At 35.4% G+C, this 25,735-nt stretch overlaps 3 pseudogenes; 1 reads left to right on the top strand and 2 right to left on the bottom strand.

Annotated features, from left to right (window-relative positions):
• Window positions 1–8,099: 8,099 nt before the first annotated feature.
• LOC114301673 (uncharacterized) lies at window positions 8,100–15,753 on the bottom strand (annotated as a pseudogene).
• A 6,096-nt stretch (window positions 15,754–21,849) lies between these two features.
• Window positions 21,850–23,207, bottom strand: LOC114257209 (chaperone protein dnaJ GFA2, mitochondrial pseudogene; annotated as a pseudogene).
• A 262-nt stretch (window positions 23,208–23,469) lies between these two features.
• LOC114301671 (chaperone protein dnaJ GFA2, mitochondrial pseudogene) lies at window positions 23,470–24,743 on the top strand (annotated as a pseudogene).
• The last annotated feature ends 992 nt before the right edge of the window (window positions 24,744–25,735 follow it).

The following is a 25,735-nucleotide window of genomic DNA, read 5'->3' as shown; positions in this document are numbered from 1 at the left end:
CCTTTTAAGCTTTTGTTTGTATACCATATTGGCCATCCTTGCATATTGTTTTAGGCCTTGCTTTCAATTGAAAAAATTTCTATATTTAAGTGTTTTTGATGATTGTTTAAGGCCTCTTTGGTGTTGAGGGTGTTCTACCCTCTTGTGTGCCTTGTTTGGCCTTGTTTTGAACCATGTCTTAAGGCCTTTGAGTTAGTCTTTACTTGGCCTTTTAGCCACTGAAATCCAGTGGATTTTTAGTAGTAGACATGTGGTTTTGAGGACTCAAATCAGAGGGGGTGATCCCCTCTCTTCTTGTTTTGTTTGCTTGTGTTATTGGCCTATCAAATGAGCATGTATCTCTATACTCTTGAGGCATGGTGTGAGCTTGTTTTTGTGAGTTTTTAGGTTTGACATGACTCTGTTTTTGGCTGGTTTGGTTTTCTCTCGAGTGGCTCATACACTTGTAGTATAATTTTGCCTTGCTAGCCTAACATGCTCTATACTTTGATCCGTTATTCTAGCATGTTTTGGCTCTATTCCAGCAAGTTTTCACTCTTGTTTTAACATGTTTTAGCTTTGTTTTGAGGCTTCTTGGTCGAATGATGCTTGTCATGCATGCTTGTAGTGCAAAAGCTTTGACTAGCCTTGAGTTTTGAGGAATCTTGCATGCTTAACTTGAGGTATTTGCATGTTTTGGCATCATTTAGAATGATATTTCATAGCATATAGTGTTGTTGCACTTCCATATTTTCCACTCTTTAAGTACTCTTGAGAGTTATACCTTTATGCCTTATTTGTGAGCCATTGCATGAGCCTCATTTTCTTGCCTTTCAAGCTATCATCTCAGTCCATTTTTGCTACTGTTTTGGCCTGCATAAGGTCTGTTTAGGGTTGGCTTGGCCATTTGAGCATTGCCTTGCATGCCTCTAGTGTAATACACTTCACTAGCTTTGATGCTTAGGCCTTTCAACATGCATTACATGGTTTGTTTGCATGATCCCAAGTCATTTTGCATGTCATATCAGTGCTAGAACATATGCCATTGCACTCCATATATCACTCTTTCAATGACTTTGAGAGTTGAGCATTGTGCCTTGTTAATGGCCTAACATGCATGCATGTTTGTATAGTCTTTTGAGCTTCTATCTTAGCATGTTTTGCCACTGTTTTGGGCATGATGTAACTCTATTTTAAGCTGGTTTGGATGTTTGAGCATTGTGATGCATGCTTATAGTGTTATCCTTTTCACTAGCATTGGTATTCTTGGCCCCCATAATATGTTGTGCATGATTGCTTGCATGTTAGAATAGTGCATTTCAGCCAAGATTAGCATGTTGTTTGCATGTTTTGCATTGCATTCAATCGGATGTCGTATTGAACGCGAGGAAGATTGGTTCATTTCATATTTGAAGTGATGAAATGAGCCAATCTCCCTTAGTCTCCATTTCCTTTGATTCCTCATGATAAGGAGATGGTCTTGGTGTCTTATTTGTCATGTATTTATTGAAATTTGTATAAGTTGGATCTTTGGCTATCATGCATCGAGATGCGTGATTGACGGTCTGGATCCGATTTTTCCTCTCCCTTGATGTTTTGAGGTGATATGGAGTGGCATAGTGCATACATACCCTTGGGAGACCCTCACTTTTCTCTATTTTGTGCTCTGCTGCAGCTTGGTGTCACAACACACCAGTGGCCGGCACCCTCTTATTGTTGGCCAGCAGATCTTCATTTATGGCCAGCAGTGTGCACTCTTGGTTGGCAGGGAGGTCGGCCACCACCTCTCATGGCCGGCAGGCCACTGGTGCACTCCTCAACACTGTTTTGGTGAGATCCGGCAGCTAGTTCTCAAGGGCACCCTGCAGACAGAGCCTCTAAAGAGCATTTGGAGAGCTTTTCGGGACAGGAATCGAGACCATGCATCCTTCCTTGTTCAAGGCAGAGCTGAGGCAACCTGATTTAATGCTTTACTTGTTAATTAGCATTCGGTGTTGTAACTTAATTAATTTGTTTGATTAGTTGGTTTGTAATAATTAGTTGTAGCTAGTTATTCAATTTGGTTGTGTAATAATTAGTCTAATTAGATTATTAGACTAGTTGATTAGCTTAGCGTAGCTAGCTTAGTGTATTCATTCGGACCCTCCGTTGAGAGGGCACAATGCTGTAATAAGTGTGCGTGTGTGTGTGAATGTCTTCCAACCCCACGTCCTTCTCCCTTTTATTTATCCGTTTTCATTGGTTAGATTAGGGCATATTTTGGTTAGCATACCTTATGCTTGCATGCGTGCATCATTCATTCGTATTGCATGCACCAGGCTTGGCGCATCATTCAAACTGCATTGTATTTCAATTCCTATTTGAATGCATGTATCAAATAGCTGCATTCATATGCCATTCTAGATAGCCGAGCCTAATTTAGTTGCATTTTCGCATGTGTTGCATCAGGCATCTTAACATAGTTAGGATCATGCATTGATTACTAACTAGCTTCTTTTTTGGCTCAGAGTACACTGTGAATGTTTATGCTTTAGCATCCTTGCATGTGTGTAAGTGACTTCCATGATAGCATGCTCGCCATGAGGCTATTTGCTTAATTGATAAACTGCATGATTGCTTGTGGATGAAGGCTTCATTGCTCAATTCATCGAAATGTGCGTTTTAAGCCCACTTGAAGTGGCAAATCATCATGTTTTCTTAAGCCCACTGGAGGGTGGCAAATCCGCATTTTAGCCTACTTGAGAGTAGCAACTTCAAACCATTTTCGAAAAACAAACATGAGATGTTTTGTTCCAATTCTTGCGATTGAGTCTATACTTGTGTGCTGTACGCATCACATAGTAAGCTAGCTAATAAAATGGAATAAGAACACATGTGTTTTCAAAAACAACATATCTTGTTAGTAGAGGCCGATCTTCAATCGGGCGAGCGGGGGTGCTCATTTCAGGACCTTCCCCTCTCGTACCCAAGTTCCTGAGCCGAGGCAACTTTGGTGATGACGGACACATGGCCTTAGGCACGAGTCAGGGTTTCCTAAATTTCCCAAAATAAAATATTTAGGTGGAGACTCTGAAATCTGGCAAAGCAGTCCATGTTTGGCGCTTTTTGATTAAAATCGATTTCCCAAAACGATTTGCTGGATTTGGACTCTTTGGTGATTTCTCAGTCTTACATTGCACTTTGTGAGATTGGATTCAGAACCGTGACAGGAGTCCGAACTGTAGTAGCTAGAACCACAATTCGCGCCCTCGTGCGCAGAGCGGAGTTCGGGCGGTCTACATTTAATTCTATGGATATAAATACGATGGTAGCATCAAACGATCCACAGGGAAAAGTTGTTACTAATGGTCCATAGATGCAAAAGTAATTGTGGGGAATTTCATTAAAAGTAATAGTAGTCAAAAAACTATGAATTGGTGGGTGAATGTAAATCATATAACTTTAAATTGTTTGAGGTTTATGTGTCATGCATATTCACAACTACAAGTACTTGAAGAAATTGTTCATACATCGAATGAAGAAATTGAAATTAATATCTGAATGGCTAGCAGATGGGAACGATTATGAGCAAATGATGTTAAAAAACTATTCCATTTTGAACTCAAAATTATATAGATAATGAAAATTACAAAAGGAATAGAGAGGAGGAGCGAAAAGGGGGCCTTGTAATTACTGGGGTGGAAATGTTAGGGATATCATTATCTAATATCAACCATGTGCATCCAATTCAATTCAAGTTAAATTCGATAATATGTTCCAAAAGCCTCTTTTGCCTTTAACCAAAGCCCAAGTTTTTTTTTTCTCTGTTTGTGTTTTCTATGATTATTATTTAGTATTTTTCTAAAGTTTTTAAGTTCCATGCAAATGACTTTTTTTTTTCTTTTCGTATTCATATTGCAAAAGCTTGGAGCATTCTTTGTATGACATAATTAGTATGAAATCCTGTAGGCTTCAAAAACTTGAGAAAAAGGCAAGTTGTGTTCCATGTGAGCAGAACTCATAGGCATGTTCTTTCCAACAAAACAATCACCTTACCAAATAAAATTATAATAATTTTAACAACAATTAAAATAAACAATATTTTTTTAGGAAGGTAGGTCCGCAGATAATGTGGCCTGTAGTATATGCTTCTCAAATTCATTGTACTATGCTGAAAATTATTATGCTGCTGCATATGGAGAGGTTATAGTATCTTCGACTATGCTCAAATATTATTGTGTGGCTGCACATGATGGTTGACTAAGAAATGCAAAACAAATGTGTAAAGATGTTCTTTTTCCCGTAATTTGATCACAAATCTATGGAACACACCAAAAGATTTTATCAACAAAATAATTTGCAGAGTCTTAAAAACTAGTGTTGGACTCATGCAATGCATTGGATAATTAATTTTAAGCAGACATTTCTTGCTAAATATATATTATAATACATTTAAACCACTACGTGACAAATTTATTTTGTAATTCCAACAAACACACTATTCAATCAATTAAACAAACACATAAAGTGCACAGTTAAGACTAGTACCAGTAACCCAAGAAACCCACATTGAGGACGACTATATCATACTTACATTTGAGCAGAAATGGAGAGAAAAATTAGGGCAAAGATGAACTGTCCATCTTCTGATTTCGTTTCTGACGTGTAAATGTGCCTCGCCGCCTGGTCTTTCTCATCGCAATATGCCCGTTAAAGATCGCCATTCTGACGAGTCCAACACGAGTGTAGGGTCTGGATTTGAACATATGGCTTGTGGAGGGATTGGAGAAGATCGAAGGTAGGGTTAGGGTTTTGGATTTGACGACGAGAGTGGAGAAGACCAAGTAGACGACCAGTGAAGAGAATAGGAGAAGAGAGAGAAGGCGATGAGGGAGGAGGTGTGGCGGCGACAGTGGTGGTCGCCGGTGGCGGCACTAGATGTGACAACATAGGAGGCGGAAGAGATAAAAGAGAGAGGAGAGTGAGAGGGAGTGTTAGGTTATGGATCGAGGATTTGAGATCGTCAGAACCGAGGGGGGGAATTCATGCTGGAAAACGAAAGAAATTTATTTATTTTTTGTTATTTTTTTTGTAGTTAATGATTTTTTTTTTCTGATTTTTAAATTTTTTTTAGGTTACTAAGGTTGAAAATTTATTTGTTTCATTTTTATTTTACTAAAAAAATTTTATTATTTTTTTTTTATTTGGCAGAAGTAGGAGTAATATTTTATTGAAAAATATTTTCTATTAAAATAAAGTTAATTTTTTGTGGTCAATGGAAAAAAAATTTTGCAGCCTATTTTTTTTGGTTACTATAAATCATGAACTAATTTTTTGTAGTAGAGGAGAGGGTGCGGTAGTAGTGGTGAAGGTGGTGGATAAGAGGTAATGACGAAGATTAGTGGTGAAGTTGTGGTAGTGGTAGAGGAGACGGAGTGGCGGTGGTGGAGGAGAGGTAATGGTAGTAGTAGTGGCAGTAGTGGTAGCGGTGGTAATGGAGTGGTGGTGATGGTGGTAGTAATGGTAGTCGTAGAGGTGGAGTGGCAACAGTGGTAGTAGTGGTGGTAGTGGAATGACATTTGCAGTAATGGTGAAGGTGGTAGAGGAGATGTGTGGTGAGAGAGAGATGAGTGAGAGACAGATAGAGAAAAGAGACAAAGAGAGAGAGAGAGACAGAGTGATAAGCGAGAGAGAGAGAGAGAGAGAGAGTGAGAGAGAGAGAGAGAGAGAAAGACAAAGTGGTCGCTAAAAGTGCATTTTCTTGTAACGGATCGATAAGTCCAAAGGGAGCTCGGTAAGTAGAAAAGAGAGGAGAGAGAAAGTGAGCAAGGCGAACACAGAAACGTATATTTGCAATTGATCAAAGAAACATAAATGTGAAGTACCAACACAAAATACTCTTCGAATTATCAAATCTGGAAATTAACATATGCCTAGAACGAAATATGGTGGCTAAGAGATAGAGAGAGGAATATATTAGGGCATGATGGCGGGAAGCAAGAGAGGATGAAGAGGGACAACAAAAGCAATGGAAAGCAGGCTTACCGGTAGTATTGACTGGTGGTAGCGATGGGACATGCGAATGTGGGGACTGTGGCGACAGAGGGGGTTCTGCTATATTCAGAGAGACGGTGCCAACGGTGGCATGGTGCCGTAGTGATTACAGGGCAGTGAAGGTGTGTGAGGTAGAGATTGCTAAGAGAGGGAGTCGATTTGTGAGAAATTAGGGCAAAGAATAAGATCTAGAGAAAGAAACAGAAATCAACTTACCTGGTCATAATGAAATACTCTAAGTTCATGAATCGGTGGTGTCGACTTTAGATTTCGAGCGGTACAACGGTGGAATGGGAGCAACAAAATCGTCCATGAGGGAGGAAGAATGAGAAGTAGTCATGTGAGAGAGAGGAAGAGAAAGAGGCATGAGAAACGTAGGAGGGATTAGGGGCAAAACTTGGAGGGTCCTAAATTTTGAGAGGGAATTTCAAATTAACATAAAATTTTGGTAATTACACACATTATACGATTAATTAGACAACAAATTAATTAAGAAAATTAAATTATCGTTAGCTAATTTAAATGATAGTGACAATCACTTGTTTTCCAACGAATCCATTGATGACATCTCTCTTTAACTCATAAGTTTTCCATTTACTCGCTAGTTCATCTTTGCCTTTAATTTTGTAATTTTTATTTCTTTAGTAGAAATTTCACTTTTTTAATAATTTCACCTAAATATTAAGGTTAAATTTCACTACTTGAAATGATGGTATGTTTTATGATAACAATGACAAGGATAATAAAGGTTGTGGTAATAAAAATGGTGGCTTCATAATGGTAGTGGTGGTGATGCTGACAGTGACAGTGATGGTGATAATGGTTGCAGCAATATTAATGATGATTGTAGCTATTGTGAGGTTATAATGATGTATGTTGATGCTTCTGTATAAATATTTATAGATTCAATTAGCATTAAATAATTATGTAATTTTATGTGAAAAATTCTTCATAATTTAAATGACTTTTATCCTACAAAGTCAAACTCAATTATAATTGGATTCAAATGAATTGGACAAACGGTACCGCCTCTTACACCAACACAGCAAAATTATGATAATAAATTTTAAATAATATATACTTTGCAAAAAATATAAAAATTATCATTTAGAATTATCTTCACACTATGAAGCATGGGTATAAAAATTATCATTTAGAATTATCTTGACACTATGAATTATCTTCAAACTAGTTACACACTATAAGAAATTGCACTTTTGAAAACTAAATTTTTAATCGTTAAAAATCATTTTTTGTCGATGAATGTAATTCCCAATTAAATTATTTAGTTACCCAATTGGTCGTTGACTAATTGTCGGGAAAAGTATTGGCGACTAAAATTATTTTAGTAGCCAAAGAATACTATTCATCGACTAATAATTTAGTCGCCATAATTTTTTTTATAAATTTATTTTGAACTTTTATCAACTAAATTTTTAGTTGTAGATAAATTTTATCACTACTATGTTTTATTTAGTGATTAAAATATATAGTCGCCAATTCTTTTTTCCATTATCAGTGACAAATTAATTTTGTAGCCAAACATCTAATTGACTCCTTTGGCTAGCAACCAAAATTTTTTTGTTGGCAAAAGATTGTAGCTTTTTTGGTGACTAAATGTTTAGCCGTAAAAAATATCGACAGCGTTTTTGATGACAAAATTTTTAGTAGGCAAAAACTTCAAATTTTTTGGGCTACTAAATATTTAGTCACCAAATAAAATTTATTTTTCATCTTTTTTTTTTTTACTACAAATTATTTAGACACCAAAATATTTTCTTTCTTTTGACTACCAAATATTTAATCGTGAAAGAGCCTTTATTTCCTTTTGGCTACGAATTAGTTAGTCGCCAACAACTTCACTTCTTTTTAGCTACTAAATGTTTAATCGTCAAAAACTTTCTTTAGTTTTTATTTTTATTTTTATACATATATATATTTATTTCGCCATAACCTATATTTATTCTGTGCAACCTGTACCTTGTATATAAAGAAAATAATAACAATCAACGAAAATTTAACTTTTAACGTCAAATTCGAAATATAATAAAAATTCCATACAAATCAAGCATAATCCAACCTAAAATAATAATTCTATACAAAACGGAGGATTATACAAAAATCATGTTTGCCATACACAAAAAAAGAAATATCCACAATACCATGTCAAATGGTAATCTATACCATGCCAAAAGTAATATGTTATATGCCAAAAGCAATTTGTACCATGCCAATAGTTATCTGTATGAACAATAGTAATCCCCCCCAAAAAAAAAAACAAAGGACAACATAATAACGGATTATAAAAAAAACAATGTCCTCCACACAAAAATAAAGAATATCCACTTTCCACGCCAAAAACCATCTGTAAAAATAAAATTCACATCTACATCAAAATACAATACATCCACATCTATTAATTCATTCCCTGTACAAATTATTAATATTTTCTAAAATATAATACATCCACATCTACATCAAAATTCACATTCAAAAAATCATATATCGAGGCACTGACCGGACAACTCAGATCATTGTCACCCACAATGAACAATACAGGCACCTCTATATTAGCAACGACAGATGGGTCAATTCTCGTGCCATAGAATGAAACCCCAATGCCAAAACAGGCACCCTCGTCCTGGGTGAGCGCATCTATTACTCGGCCACCTCCAAAGCAGAATCCGATGATACCAAGCTTCTTTGAGATTCCTGCAGCTACAAACTCATCCATCATCCATTTTTTAGAGGTTGTAATGTCTTTTGCAATCCTTTTCGGGGTTTGTTGTGCCAGCCATTCTTCAAATAAGGTCTTTGGTTTGTCCTTTGCCCATGGATCCCCATGAAACAAGTCCGGTACTAGTACACTAACAATATTTATTTCAAGAAAAACACCGGTAAAAATTATATAAAGGATCATTTTAAGAATCGTTAACAATGTTGACAAAGATATGGAAAGACAAGACAACGTGGATATCAATGCATAGACCAGCAACATTAGATACAGAATGCTCAAGTTTGTTCAGGTGCCAAAGGCATAAAACCGTAAATGAAGCCTTTTTAAAAATTTATTTGAAATATATTTTTCTTTTATGTTGAAATGCAAAGCAAGTTTGTTCAGGTGCCACAGACATAAAAAACTATAATGAAGCATTTTTAAAATTTTATTTGAAATATATTTTTCTTTTATGTTGAAATGCAAAATTACTAATTACATTCAAGTTTAAAACTTTCAATTCCCAAAACGAATTGAAACCAGCAGTATAATATTTTTAAAAAAAATTCGAGATTAAGATAGCTCTCCCTACCTTTTTAATTGCTAGTGTGATCACAAATGGAAAATCTTATTTGCCTAGCACTGAGGCCACTCCTGACTAGATACATGTATGCCCTATTCCTAGTGTATCAAACGTCATCTAATACAAGTGTCTTTGGTAGTTGTAGTGTAGTACAAATGTATTTTCACACATGATGTCTAAAAATCAGGAAACTGTAACTGTTGCAGGCAACACGTTATGCGAAATCTCTAGTGGATGAATCCTCAAATCCTAAGATATCGGACAAGAGCAAGATGCCGGTTCCATTGTTGTTCTTCACTGCTGTGAAACGATAAGCAAGGATACTGCCATCTCCCTCCCCTATCGAAATGTCAACTCCATTGACTAGCTCACAAGCCTCGTCATTTATACCGTCTTCAACTTCCACTGGGCTGCAAGATACTTTATAAGCCATAGATTTTATAAAATATAACGAGGGCAGGCAAGGATTTGAAATTGCAGATTCTCTAGATAATAACTAAAGCCTTTATACTCAAAATTTCCAAATTATGAATAACAACTTTTTAGCACTATAGCATATAAAAGGCAGAAAGAAGACATTTGCTTTAAGTGAAATACTCTTAATGTGCTCTACTTCAAGCATAAAATGCAAATCCAAAATATACATATTTGACCAGACCAATTATGAATAAGATATATAAATATTCCATTTTACAGCCAAAAAAAGACAATGACAAGTAAACAACATATGATTGGCACTCCTATCGTTTTCTTCTGTAAATTGTAGAACTAGTTTCCTCTACTTGTTTACAAGTGATCTAGGTATGGCTATAAGAAGAAAAAGTTCACTTAGGTTCGAATGATAACAAATTAAATTGATAAATATACCAAATTATCACAACACACAATTTACATGTTGAAGCATCATTTATTTTGCAAGCAACGTGTCACTGGGATGGGATGGGAAGTGTTGCAGTTACCATTTAAGAAATGCATTTTCGGGTCAACCTTGGTCATGGAAACTCTCTCTTTATACATCAATTTTTCTCACCATATCATGCCAAGCAAAATATACCCAAATTAAAACCATCAAAGGTCGTATACCAGAAACTGTATGAGGCCATTCACCCTATATATGAGTATGATGAATAAGACATGGCAAAGGATTTCAATGGTTAACTGAATGTAAACCATGGTTGCCTATTTTTACCTAATTAAGTGAAGGTTAAGGTCACAAATCATAATTTTTGTAAGTTTCAAAATCAAGAATAGACCATTTTACATTTCTAAAGATCAACAACATAAAGCATCCATCCAACCAAAAACTCAAATATGGGAGCTCTTACTATTAAGATGGTGATCTAAAGAGAGAATTTGTTCCCCACAAATCCTTTTGCTTGGAATCCTTGATGTCCATTTTGCAAATGACACTAATAACGGTGCCACATGTAATGTAAGCTTCAAATTTCCAAATGTGTTGACATTGAAACTTCTATGGATCTTTTAGAACACCCAAATGTCATTCTATTTTCCTTGTACACGAATGTGCTTAAATTATCAAAATTACCACTTAAAACTTTATTCACATACAGAAGCTACATTTCACACACACCAACCATGAACAAATTAGGTGGAGGGGGCGGGGGGAGGTGCTATGGCAGAAGGGTGGCTAAACATGACAACAATACTAGATACATCTACCTTGCTTACTAATGATTCTAATCTGGTTCATTCCTCAGCCCACAACCACACCACATCCCCAACCCTTGCCCAAATCTTGACTCATACATAAATTTGAGTAAACAGCCACTAAAACCCCCTCCACTCCTTTACTCAAACCTATACCAACTTGAGTTTCGCTCAAATTTTGACTCAAATCAAGGGAGACTCATTTCCATTACTCAAATTTATATCCAATCAAAACTTGACACATAGGTGCATTTACCCAAATTTTCCAAATTCTCCTTTACTCTGACTCCTGGCATCCACTCAAAACTTAACACTAGGTAATTTTACTAAAATTTGATTTTATCAATTGGAGTGTTTCATATCAAATGAAGCCTTTTACTAAAACTTCTACTCAATTTATTTATGTTTATTTTTATCTTTATTGATTTTTTTTTGCTGATTATAGAGTGATTCTTTAAAACAAAAAAAAAAACAAAAAAAAAAGGTGTAATATCATTTAATTAATTCAAGATTCACAACTGAATCAACCCAAACTATAAGAACCAGATCAGTACTATAATAAGCACGAATCTCAACAACCCATTAATATTTCAAAAATCTGAACAATCAATAAAAAAAATAATTTTAATAATAATAATAAAAAAGCAACGGAAACAAACTTACAGAAAAGGGAAGCTGAGGAGAAGCAAAAGTTGAAAACAAGTGAGGGTGGTGATGGTTGAGTTGCCTTCTAAGTAAGATTGGAGCCGAAAACATGGGTAATGATGCCAACCCCATACCCATATCCCTCTACTCTTTTACTCTAAAAATGGTTGCAAAATTCAACTACAGAATGGAAAAAACAAACAAGTGGAAGATGATGATGAATCATCATCCATTACAAATATGTAACGGATATTTATTGTGGTTCTTTTTTAAGGATTTAAATCAATCAAATTTGGGCCTCAAAATCATATTCCCCCAAATCACCCCCATTGTGTGGTTGGGGGCCCTAGTTGATCACGGGTTAACCCGACCCACTTGCTGTTTTTGTCTTATTTTTATTTATTTAGAAACTCTCAATTTTAGTTTTAAAAAGTCAAAAAAATCACTAAAAAAAATCAACTACTCTATTCATTTATTTATTTATTTATTGTATGTTTTTCTATAAAAAGTATAAAAAAAAACACCAAAAGAGTAAATTTCGAAAACAAATCTTAATTTTTTCTAGTGTATAAATGTTATGGACCACAAAAAGATACCACTAAAAAAATTTACTTTATTTGTTATTTTGAAATAATATATTTGGACCACTAAAGAATAAAAAAATTATACAAATGCCTAGTTGTTGGAAATAAAAATGACATGTGAATTTTGTCATAAAATAGTATTTGTAAATATTTCATTTTGACTAGTATAATACTTGTCTCGTCACCAGATCATTGCCCTACGATAATCATATAATAGTCATAATTTTGAAGAATTTCTCGAAAGGAAACTAAAACGCCATGTTTAATGGAAACATAATAATGCTCAGATATGGTGATGGCTCCAATTTTCATCACAAGACCCATTTGCAACCATGAATATAGGAAGCCATTAATTCCATAGAGTGCCTAAACTAACTTAAGAATATACATCATTCTATCCATCAAAGAGCAATTATATTGACCCAACTGCATGGAATTACAGAGACAACTAATAATCTCTGCTTTCTAAAGAACTCAATTGAAGGAAAACAGTCAGTTAACAATGTATCTTCCCAATTGCTTAGGTTTTCTTCATTAATTACACAAGTCAAGAAACGATGGATCTTGATACCTGCTTCTGTGGGAAAAGAAGTAGCATTTAAAACAAAAATTTCCCAAATACAAAGGTTCTTGGCCAATATTCACCAAGTGACAGTAGGTTTCCATCTCTTCTCAATAAACAACAAGGCTACTTGCTCTCAATTTCAGATGTGGAAACTTGCTACTGAGGAAGAAAACTGAATATTGTGACTTATGAGTAACATAGTAAGAGGAAAATGGATTTCCTTGCAATTAAACAAGTATTTTCTCTTCTAAAGATGAACCATGAAAGTACTGTCAAGCATTAAATATGACTGCAGAAGATCAGACATCAGTCAATTGAAAAAATGATTTTCTCACCAATCCATGCAGGAGAAAATAAAAAGAACATAAACAGAAAGAAGTAACAACAAAAATGGCAACGAAACCTATGGCCTGTCCAACTATGGATTTGCTATCCTCACAATATGCATAAAATTCAGCTAAAAAGGGGTGACCCAATGCACAAGTTTCCCACTATAGCGAGGTCTAGGGTGGGCAAGAAAAACACAGCCTTACCCTCATTTCTAGAGAGGAGGTTTTCGTAACTTGAACTTGCGCCACCAAGGACACTAATGACAGAGCTTATAGTTAAGCATCTGATAGTTAAGCATGGGTAAATACAAAAAAAGGTCATTGAAAGATATAACAAAGCAATTTCCTCCTACACTAACAGTAGTGATAATGGACAATCATATAAGTCAGATATGAGAACCATATAGTAACTTTTTCTCATAGAACTGGAAATACTTTACATAGCATTATTATGCCTGGACTTTGAGTAGTCTGACATATTACCATGATTCAGAGGCATTACTGACATAATATACAAAAGAATGAGATAAAATATGAGATGAAAAGTTCACAGACATGCAGATGAGATCAAAAATATCATCCTACTGAATTCCCATAAACGAAAGAGGCAAAGCAAATACCAAAGTTAAAGTAGATATGCCATCTAAAGGCACCACGAAAATTGTCCAAATAAGCCTAATGTCACCTGTCCACAAGAGGATAACAAAATCATGAGTAGAAATATTGATATAGCGTATAATAGAGGATTGATATATCTCACAAGAATCAAAGCAACTAGTCATGAACATAATATAACTCACCCAAAATTGGACCACCGATACCCCTCATAGACATAGTTACATATAAGAACATATATGTTGAAAACCCAGAGTACAAATGGAAAATACTTTCTGTGTCCAAATATCTGCAGAAACAAAAATCTGATTAAATATGGCAACAATTAGAAACATTACTTGATGGTGCTGATATTGATGCTACCAAATTCAATCCAAAGAATACATTATAATTTAAATTTTTAAAATGAAATAAAAGGAGTATTATATAATTTTAACATCTCCACAAATTCAATGATTGTGCAACCTGTCACTGTACCTTAATGTCCAATAGAAAATTCTGAATTTAGCAAAGCTTGAAAATAAAATTTAACATATCCAAAAAAGCGATTATACCGATTATTATTTGTTTATGAGTAATGCTACAATGACAATTTATTTCTACCATCATATCTTACCATATGATGTGTCAGTCTAACTGTCAGCATTGCATTGGAGATATACGCAAGTCGTGGGTCCCATTAAACCAGTATTGTGTTGACAAGATGGTAAGAATAATATGGTATAGAAATGTGGGAAGTGTAGCAATATTGTTTGTTATAATATTTACACTAACAGTTTATCATTCTATCTGTATCTCTTCTGAAAGACCATATAGGAATTTTCTATATTTCACTGCCATTTCCATACATTCAAAACTTTTTCAACGTTAATAGTTCCATAAATCTTACCATGCCAATTTGCGGCCTGTTTTTACTACTTACTCATTTTTGGTCTATGTAAATCAGAGATAGTCTCCATAAATCATATGGTGTGCTAACGATTTGTAACAATAAGCACATGTGGCATTCAAGATGAAGTTCTGAACTACAATTTGAAGTCTTTCTAGGAAAACCAAGCTTTAAGTAGTATCTTAACATTACAATGAGTTCATATCATTTAGATTCAGAATTGTCTTCCTATTTGAATTTTTTTGTATAAAATTCATGAAAATGGGAGCTGGGATGCAATTTTAGAACTTAGGTGCCTAATACATTTGATAGCTCCTCCCTTCTGTAGCAATAAGGCATATAGGTTTAGGGTTAGGAAACAAGTCTATATAAAGGCTTAAACAAAAAAATGTTAAAAGGGATGATGACATTGGAGTTCATTAAACTGTCAAAGATTCTTTTATCTCCATCATCTCCCTTTTCTATCTGACATCAAGATGCATGGAAGTCACTTTTGCACCCTTCTTGGAACTCTTTTTGGCCTTACTCAATTTCCTCTTTCTCCCTCTTAATTCCTTCTCCTTCTCTGTCAGTTCTCTTAAAGTTTACAACCCCGGACGAGGTTTAATTCATGTAGCTAAATAAAAGTTTCAATTGACAATTCATTTCTTGTCAATTCCAACTTCCAAGTAGTCCAACTTTACAAAAGGTAATAAATTCTGTACACATTACAAGCAAATTCAAACATCAATTATTAGTAATGACATGTGAATATCTTGTACATAGTCTAAAAATGATCAATTAAAGAGATCCTTAATTTTTACCCAAAAAGAAAAGAAAAAAAAATGTTTCAACCACCAACATTGGCAAAGGAGAGAAGAGGAGAAACTAATTTGAATTCGCAGAAGGAGCTGACTTTTGAGAAACTAATCATATCACTGTTTAGTGAAAACAAATACCCAAAAATATACAGAGATAATCAACAGAAGGAACCAAAAAAAACTGCAGAATTGAACAATTCCAATAGATTAAATGATGAAATCGAAAGTTCATGTAATCATAAATACCAAAGAAATCAATCAATTTGAAAGGTAAGAATCGACTTATATGTATATCTCAAAAGGAAAAAAGAAAAAATTGAGGAAAACATACCTGAAGCAGTCTCCATGGTTTACCTTGAAGTTGTGAAACCCTGGAGACAGAGAGATGAATAATTTAGGCAGTAACAGAGGGAAGAGAAACTTGAGAGAGAAACACGAATAGAGACAGAGAGATGAATAATTTAGGCAGTAACAGAGGGAAGAGAAACTTGAGAGAGAAACACGAACAGAGACAGAGAGAGACGTAGGGGGAGAGAGAGAGAGAGAGAGGATTGTAAGGATGAATTTTTGTTACGAATAATAGATAACTATAAAATATATGTGGGCCGTGACCGAAGTGGGAAGTCGCTGCCGCTGCTGTTACAAGCAGTCCATGAGGGTAACGCGAAAGCGAGAGAGAGAGAAAGAGAGAGAAAGAGAGATTGTTGGGGTCTGTGTGAGCGAGCATGAGAGGAAAGAAGAAGAGAGGAGAGGAGGGTTACCTGGAACTCTTCCCACACTGGAGGTATTGGGGATGCACAAGAGAGAGACGATTGGGAGCAAGAGAGAGTAACAGTGACGACTGGGAGAAGATTTGATGAGATGTGGAATAGATTGTATTTATCAAAATTTTTGGAATTTCATTGTTTAAATATCTGTTTAGAAATATCTGTTTAATACAATCTTCTCATGACATCCCCAGTATAGCGATCCCGAGTTTACCCTTGTTGTACAGTGATTCGGACATGTGTCCGTGGATGTTGGTAGTTGTTTATTATCTTGTTTGCATCCTCTTTACTTTGTATATTGAGTTATAGGATGTGTTGGGCAGGTTTGTTACAGGTTGGTTGTGTTTGGGAGCCTAGTGCTGCTGCCCAGATTTTTGGACCTTCGCTCAAGCGAGGAGTTAGTCGCTCGAGCGAGAGTTGAGTTTGTGTCTGGTGGATCGAGCCAGAGTGGCTTCACTCGAGCGAGCGCTTGCGTCTGGTTCTGGACCTGAGAGTTGCATTTCTTGGCTCGAGCGAGTTTTTCTTGGCTTGAGCGGTCTAGTTTGTTCTTCGCTCGAGCGAGAGGTCTGTCGCTCAAGCGAGCTTCTGGTTGCAGACCTGAGGGTTTGAGTTGTTGGCTCGAGCAAGCGTTCTTTCGCTCGAGCGCACTTCTGAGTTTTTGGCTCGAGCGAGAACTTCTTGGCTCGAGCGAGTGTTTTCTGTGTCTGGTCGCTCGAGCGACAAAGGCTTCGCTCGAGCGAGTGTGTTTTATATCAGCGGACAGTAGCGTTTTTCAGCATCACTTTTTCACTTTCCTTTTTATCAAAACCTAGATCCGAGACCCTCTCTCTCTAAACTTACACTCTCTCTAAGAATTGATCTCCCTAGAGTGTGAATCTAGCCTAGGGCCTTTGTTAAAAAGGTAGAGGGCATTGAGAGCTTTGTTTTAATCTGAAAAAGTTGGGATTTGGAACACGTTGATCTTCGAGTCTTCATCTCCTTTTTGGCTCAAACTTCGAGGTAGGGATATCCTACTCCTCTCTATGGATTTTGTCTTTAAATTTTAGTGTTTTGAGACGTTGGGGTTGGTTTGGTAATTTTGTGAAAGTTTGGGGCTTTTGTGCAATTTTATAAAAGTTGGGGGTTTTATTCATAATAAACCTAGATGCATGTTTGGCATAGAGAAATGGAATAAATGTTGAATCATTGATGAAAATGGGACCTAAGGGTTGAAATGGTAATTATGGATAACGACCTAATTACATTGTTTGATTAATTGGGATAATTAATTGTGAGAAATGAGGAAATGAAATGTTGATTGAATATCCATTGTGCATTTATTTTCTGTTTTAGAAATAACTGCTTTGGGCTATCGGTGGAGGATAGTCGTGATTGTTGTAGACAATGCATGATGATTAGGCAAACGGAAACTAATCAATGGAATGTGTCATGGAACTTGACGGTTGATAGAATACATTAACTGTATGTATTGAGTGATTGTATATAGAACCATTGTGTTGTATACGTTATGTGTAGAGGAGGAGATGGGGGATGTACTCCGCGGTTTAGGGGAAGATGGGGGATGTACCTCTAAACCGGATAGTGTTGGGAGAAGATAGGGGATGAACTCCGTAGATACAACTCATATGCTTGTCTAGAGAAGTGAAGATAGAGCTTATATGCATATCTTTGTGAAGTGTGGATATAGCTCATATGCTTATCTGTGAATATGGGATATTGTTGTTATACATATCTGTTGAGAATGTGGATAGAGCTTATATGCCTATCTGTTGAAAAAGGAGAAAATGAAAAGTAACTTGGACTCATAAGTCGTGTGACATAAATATGTGATTTATGTGAATGTATCTGTGTTGGCCATCTATCAATTGCTAATCTTTTAGTCATTGTTCATGGTTGGTTTAGTGTATTTCTATTGGGCTGTGGCTCACCCTATATGGGAATATCATTTTCAGGTACAGGTAGCATGCCACCTCCAAGGACATAGCTTGGGAGGCTAGAGGCGGACATACTTTTGTCGTTTACTTTTTGATGTATTACATGTAATTCAAGCCAAGGGCTTAATGTGTAATGAGTTAGTACTCTTTTGTTGTAACCAAGTGTTAACTTGGAAAGCTGTAAGCCCATAGGGCATTTGCTTTTGTTGTTAACATGTAATACTTATGTAATGAAATTCTGATATATGGAAGAATGTGGAACTTTTACATATCAATGCATGTCTTATTTGATGGGTTTAATGTTAGTATTTTGAAGGCGTTACACCCAGAGTGGTTCACGGGCTGTTTCACATTTTCACCTCGGAATGCCCTTTTCGACAAAGTTTAAGGAGTATTTTACTAACTTCCAACCTACATGTCCTAATTACATGCCGTCTGTCTCCATAGGCATATTTTACTGTATAAGCCAACCTTAACAAAGTAAAAATATGAAATTGTATTACAAAAAAATGGATGATTATTATTGCAATTATATTTGTCGCCCATTATTTTAAAACAAATATGATTCGAACATATAGCTACCGATGTCCAATCATCTTGATTTTTGCATGAATATTCTACTCAACAAGTCTAAAGTATTGTCTCTAAATAATGAAAAGAAATTTAAATAAGCATAAAATATCACCATTGTTAACAAAAATAGACAAAATAGAAAATATTCAAAAGAGAAAACAAAAAAAGAATATACTTCTAGAGAACCTTATAAATTCCAACAACATTGTTAACAAAAATAGACAAAATAAAACATATTCAAAAGAGAAAACAAAAAAAGAATATACTTCTAGAGAACCTTACAAATCCCAGCAATTATAGGGGGAACAACATGTACTGCGTTAGGTGAAGCATTTTATAGAATACAAAGTGTACATATTACATATAGACACGCACATAACCCCCCCCCCCCCCAAAAAAAAAATTGATTATACCCAAATAAACAAAATATGCTGAATCAAATTCTCAAATAGTGGATTTAGAGAGGAAATGGAAAAGAAAAGGAGCCAAACCACAAACCATTATATTTGCTTTGAGAGAAGTGTGTACAAAGTGTCTACGTGTAGAGGTCGTAAGACAAAGCTCTGAGTTCCGAATGCATTGAACACTACAATTAAGAACGAGAACAAAAATAGAAAAACCCACTATGAAATTTGGGACCTTACGTAGCATAATTGAGGAGAAAAAAAAAATGAAACTCATTATCAAGTAACCATGAAGATTATAAATTAATCGAGAAAATGTATAGGCACTCTAAAAGCTTTATCATCACAAACTTCTCTAAAAGGCTTGATTCGGGTTGGATTCGCATCTAACAACTCATAGCCTCACTGAAATAAAAATGTGAATAAAATTACAACTCAAAGGAGTTTTGTCAAACGGGATTGCCAAGAAATAAAACCTAACAATATATATACATCAATTAAAATCATTTTAACAACACTCTAATATTTTGGAACATAAAATAATATAATTTGTTTCATCACAAAAATATATTTTCCGATTGATAAAACACATCATAAATTCACATTTCAAATATTTATTATAATACAATATAATAAATAATAACAACTCTCAAAGTGGTACCTTCCATTCACATAATTAAAAAGACCAAATAATTAAACATATATTATATGAACTCAATTTAAATTGATTCTAAATTATGGCTCTTGAATCAAACTTCCACCCATAAACTAAACATGCCCCAAATATATACAAAACTAAACACAATAAATTTTGTCTCAAGTCATGATTTTAATATCAAATCTCAACACAAAAATTCTACTATAAATTAAACTGAACACTGTTCAATTCGTAAATTTTCAGAAAATAAATATTCATGCATAAACACTTCATAAAATTTTCGTAAGTGTTTTTGAGCTATACAACTATATATATATATATATATATATTTAAATTTTACAAAAGCATGGTCTTCAACTCGACAGACACAAATTTCACCCTGAACTTGTGTGACAAATAAAGAAGTGTTTTTCACTTGTCATAAACCCATTTACAAATGATCTTTTAATATAAAACAAATACTACAAATCACGCGGTGCAACAACCATTCAATTAAATTATGAAATGATTTTAAAGAAAAAAAATCTGAGTCATTACATTTTCAAAGTGGATCTTCGTAAACTAATTGTAACGCCTCGAAAATTTGGCATGATATATCTATTTATGCAACAAAACCCACCTGATAGACAAACACATATATAGCTAACTAATCCATACGCCCATTTCCATTAAATCACAAATGCCAAATACATGTTGTTCACATTTCAATGCCCCAGTTCTAATCCCAAACATGCATTTTATAACAAATATGAAATGAAAGCCAAACAAATAATAAGTGCCCTACAGGCTTACAAATTTATCCAAGAACATTCTTGATTTCACAAAATGGAGTTTCAACTCAACATAGATACAACCCTGGGATTACATTCAACAATTAACAATAAAACAAAAATGAAGCCTCAACTCCGAGTCGTCCCAAGTCAATGCCTTAGCGGAGGCATAGTACCTATACCTAAAATGGTTTCCCTATAGGGTGAGCCACAGCCCAATAGAGATATACTACACAACATATGAACAATGATAAGACTAAAGAGGAGTATGCTCATGCCATGCTCATGATAAAACAGTTTATCTCTTTTTTTGTAAAGCGTGCAATGCTGAGATGCAACAACAAATATAAAACTATTTCAATTTTAAATCATATCTGTTACATGAATACGGGACCTGTGAATCTCTAGGCAAGTGTCTGCAAGTAGGCCCTAATGCACTACCACTGTCATTTTTATTAGTAAACTGGAAGGCTCGACACCTAACCACGGGATTCCACAACCCTACCCAGATTCACCAAGTATTCATCTTTTCGCAAATAGATACATTTCCAAACATTTCTAAAAAACAGATACATTTCCAATGAAATTAATGTAATGCAATGACCAATGCAACAAATGAGAAATGTGGTTCAATTTACCTAAGTCTCATGCCTTTCTACAACAATTATGGCTAAACAAAACAGATATTTCTAAACAGATATTTAAAGAATGAAATTCCAAAAATTTTGATAAATAAAATCTATTCCACATCTCATCAAATATGAACAACTACACTAGTTTTCATATCACAATCACATCCGGTAACCTCTCAGGGTTCATTTCTAACCATGTCGGTTTTATTCCAACAGATACATTAAGCAAAATAATATCGTTAATGCCCAAGAAAATATCATTTTCTTTCCAAACTCATTCTCCAAGCATTATTCAACTATGACATCCTATTTTGGTCAAAAACCCCCAAAATTAAAAACAATTCCTCTGTTTTCTTTAAAAATGCTCTTTTGGTCACAAACCGGTAAAAATTTCAAAACTAATCGAATTGAAGTTCGTTTTTTTTCAAATTTAAAACATAGCTCTTTCATAACCTTACAAATATATTCCAAGTTTACACTTTCGCAATTTGGGCATCAACTCTTTATTTTTCTCAAAATTTCGCTTTTAAGCAAATAAATCATGAATTTTCCAAAAATTCTAATTAAATTATATGCAACTCTAAACTCCCTATAATCAAGTAAAAGTGCATAAAGAAGTGCAGGAAAAATCCCTACCTCAAGCTTAGGAGAGAAAATGGATGAAAACTCCAAAATTCGACGTTGCCGAAATTTGATCTCCACCGATCAAAATGTTGCTCTTGCCAAGCTCTTCATTTTGGTCTCAAGAACATGGGTCTGAAGTTTACTACAAGTGTCCACTAGGATGCTGACATTGAAGTGCACATATTGATCCCCAAGCGAGTAAGAGTTCCTTGTTTTTACCCCTTTTTCTTCAAAACCACCTTCTGACCAAGTTAGGTGCTGCGGCGGACCTTAAGAACAACATCTCCCGTTAGAGTTGGGACCTGGATGATTCCACCTAAAATTGCCTGAGTGATACTCGATACAGCATCAACATGAATGTTTGGCCCTTCTGGTCGAAAAACAGGATCTTCCCAGACCTTGATAGTAGCATAAAGATCATCGGGTTGATTGCCATCGGGATCTGTTCCACCACTCCTATACACCTTCATAGTTTCATTATCATCTACCCCTGGCATGATATCCAGCTTGACCGTCTTTGGTCCTCTAACTATTTTCTCCTCATGACAAGACTTGCAAAAGTTCTTAACAATTTTCCCAGTTCCATGACAATAAGAACACATAACCTGGACCCTGAATGGGCCAGTGACCTTGTTTATCATGCATGAGCCTCTATAGGTCTGGCAAGTTTCTGGTCTAGTTCAAGGAGGAACACCAGCTCCACCACAAGCTTCACAAGGCAGATCAGTTTGGAATGTCAGAGTTTTGGTGCATCCTTGAACAGCTTCCATAAAGGATAGTTCAACCAAAACCTTGACATCTTTGCCGCTCATTCCCCTATTAAAGATAATATTGAAGATATTATCAGTATTGAAGATGTCAGTAAATGGATAGAAATCAGGACCCCATTGACCACCACCCATGCCACCACCATTAACATTGTTTTCATAAGTTTCATGGCCAAGTTGGTCATACTGTGCACGTTTTTCTTCATCCTTCAAAACCTAATATGCCTTTTGGACTTCTTGAAACTTCTTTTCAGCTCCAGGATCAACTTTATTTGTATCTGGATGTAACTGCTTTGCAAGCCCATAATAAGCTTTCTTGATTTCAGATGCAGTTGCATTCTTATTTACACCAAGTGTGTCATAATAATCTCCGGCTGCCATATATGCAGTGCCATGAATAGCTCTTGCTGCAGGGGCCCCAGTTACAGTCAGTGTAGTACTCTTTGGTACTGGACCTTGAGTTGTAGTAATGGTGAGAGTGATTGAAGAAAATGAATGTTAACAGAGTGTTTCCTCCACTCCCTCTTCCTCTCCCTCTCTCGTTTCACTCATGTTGTCTATGTAGTATATTGAGAACAATCAGACCCATCTCTCTCTCTCTAGAAAATATTCTTTACACCTTTTGACCCCACTCCAGCACCTCCTCTTTTCTTTTAGTAGACCACTCCACATCTTTTCTACAATCTTTTTTTTTTTTTTTTTTTTTTTTTTTAAACATTTTCATAATCTAGTGCAATAATTTACTTAATATCCACTCAAAGTGATTATCTCAAGACTCTTAACCAATGAGAACACCCTCCCTTTAAAGACACAATTCAATGATATATTTTGTAATTGCAACCATCACACGACAACTAATTCATACTAAAAGAAAAGAGGAGGTGCTGGAGTGGGGTCAAAAGGTGTAAACAATATTTTCTAGAGAGAGAAAGAGATGGGTCTGATTGTTCTCAATATACTACACAAACAACATGAGTGAAACGAGAGAGGGAGAGGAAGAGGGAGTGGAGGAAACACTCTGTTAACATTCATTTTCTTCAATCACTCTCACCATTACCACTACTTAAGGTCCAGTACCGAAGAGTACTACACTGACTATAACTGGGGCCCCTGCAGCAAGAGCTATTCATGGCACTGCATATATGGCAGTCGGAGATTATTATGACACACTTGGTGTAAATAAGAATGCAACTGCATCTGAAATCAAGAAAGCTTATTATGGGCTTGTAAAGCAGTTACATCCAGATACAAATAAAGTTGATCCTGAAACTGAAAAGAAATTTCAAGAAGTCCAAAAGGCATATGAGGTTTTGAAGGACGAAGAAAAACGTGCACAGTATGACCAACTTGGCCATGAAACTTATGAAAACAATGTTAATGGTGGTGGCATAGGTGGTGGTCAATGGGGTCCTGATTTCTATCCATTTATTGACATCTTCAATACTGATAATATCTTCAATATTATCTTTAATAGGGGAATGGACGGCAAAGATGTCAAGGTTTTGGTTGAACTATCCTTTATGGAAGCTGTTCAAGGATGCACCAAAACTCTGACATTCCAAACTGATCTGCCTTGTGAAGCTTGTGGTGGAGCTGGTGTTCCTCCTGGAACCAGACTAGAAACTTGCCCGACCTGTAGAGGCTCAGGCATGATAAACAAGGTCACTGCCCATTCAGGGTCCAGGTTACGTGTTCTTATTGTCATGGAACTAGGAAAATTGTTAAGAACTTTTGCAAATCTTGCCATGGGGAGAAAATAGTTAGAGGACCAAAGACGGTCAAGCTGGAAATCATGCCAGGGGTAGATGATAATGAAACTATGAAGGTGTATAGGAGTGGTGGAACAGATCCTGATGGCAATCAACCTGGTGATCTTTATGCTACTATCAAGGTTCGGGAAGATCCCGTTTTTCAACCAGAAGGGCCAGACATTCATGTTGATGTTGTACTGAGTATCACTCAGGCAATTTTAGGTGGAACCATCCAAATCCCAACTCTAACGGGAGATGTTGTTCTTAAGGTCCGCCTCGACACCCAGCCTAGTCAGAAGGTGGTTTTGAAGAGAAATGGATAAAAACAAGGAACACTTACTCGTTTGGGGATCAATATGTGCACTTCAATGTCAGCATCCCAACGGACACTTGTAGTAAACTTCAAACCCATGTTCTTCAGACCAAAATGCAAAGCTTGGCAAGAGCAACATTTTGACTAGTGGAGATCGAATTTCGGCAACGTCGAATTTTGGAGTTTTCATCCATTTTCTCTCCTAACCTTGAGGCAGTGATTTTTCCTACACTTCTTTATGCACTTTTACTTGATTATAGGGGGTGTAGAGTTACACATAATTTAATTAGAATTTTTGGGAAATTCGTGATTTATTTGCTTAAAAGGAAAATTTTGAGAAAAATAAAGAGTTGATACCCAAATTACGAAAGTGTAAACTTGGAATATATTTGTAAGGTTATTAAAGAGCTATGTTTTAAATTGGAATTAAATGAACTTCAATTCGATTGGTTTTGAAATTTTTACCAGTTTGTGACCAAAAGAGCATTTTTAAAGAAAATAAAATAATTGTATTTAATTTTGGGGGCTTTTGATTAAAATAGGATGTCATAGTTGAATATTGCTTGGAGAATGAGTTTGGAAAGAAAATGATATTTTCTTGGGCATTAACGATATTATTTTGCTTAATGTATCTATTGGAATAAAACCGACATGGTTAGAAATGAACCTTGAGAGGTTACCGGACGTGATTGTGATATGAAAACTAGTGTAGTTGTTCATATTTGATGAGAGGTGGAATAGATTGTATTTATCAAAATTTTTGGAATTTCATTGTTTAAATATCTATTTAGAAATATCTATTTAATACAATCTTCTCGTGACATCCCCAGAGTGGTTCACGGGCTGTTTCACATTTTCACCCCGGAACGCCCTTTTCGACAAAGTTTGAGGAGTATTTTACTAACTTCCAACCTACATGTCCTAATCACATGCCGTCTGTCTCCATAGGCATATTTTATTGTATAAGCCAACCTTAACGAACTAAAAATATGAAATTGTATTACAAAAAATGGATGATTATTATTGAAATTATATTTGTTGCCCATTATTTTGAAACAAATATGATTCGAACATATAGCTACCGATGTCCAATCATCTTGATTTTTGCATGAATATTCTACTCAACAAGTCTAAAG

This window comes from Camellia sinensis, chromosome 13 (assembly GCF_055761805.1).
Source record: "Camellia sinensis isolate YWXY chromosome 13, ASM5576180v1, whole genome shotgun sequence".
Taxonomy (NCBI): domain Eukaryota; kingdom Viridiplantae; phylum Streptophyta; class Magnoliopsida; order Ericales; family Theaceae; genus Camellia; species Camellia sinensis.
The sequence above is the reverse complement of the archived record's forward strand: the minus strand, read 5'-3'. Positions and strand labels throughout refer to the sequence as shown.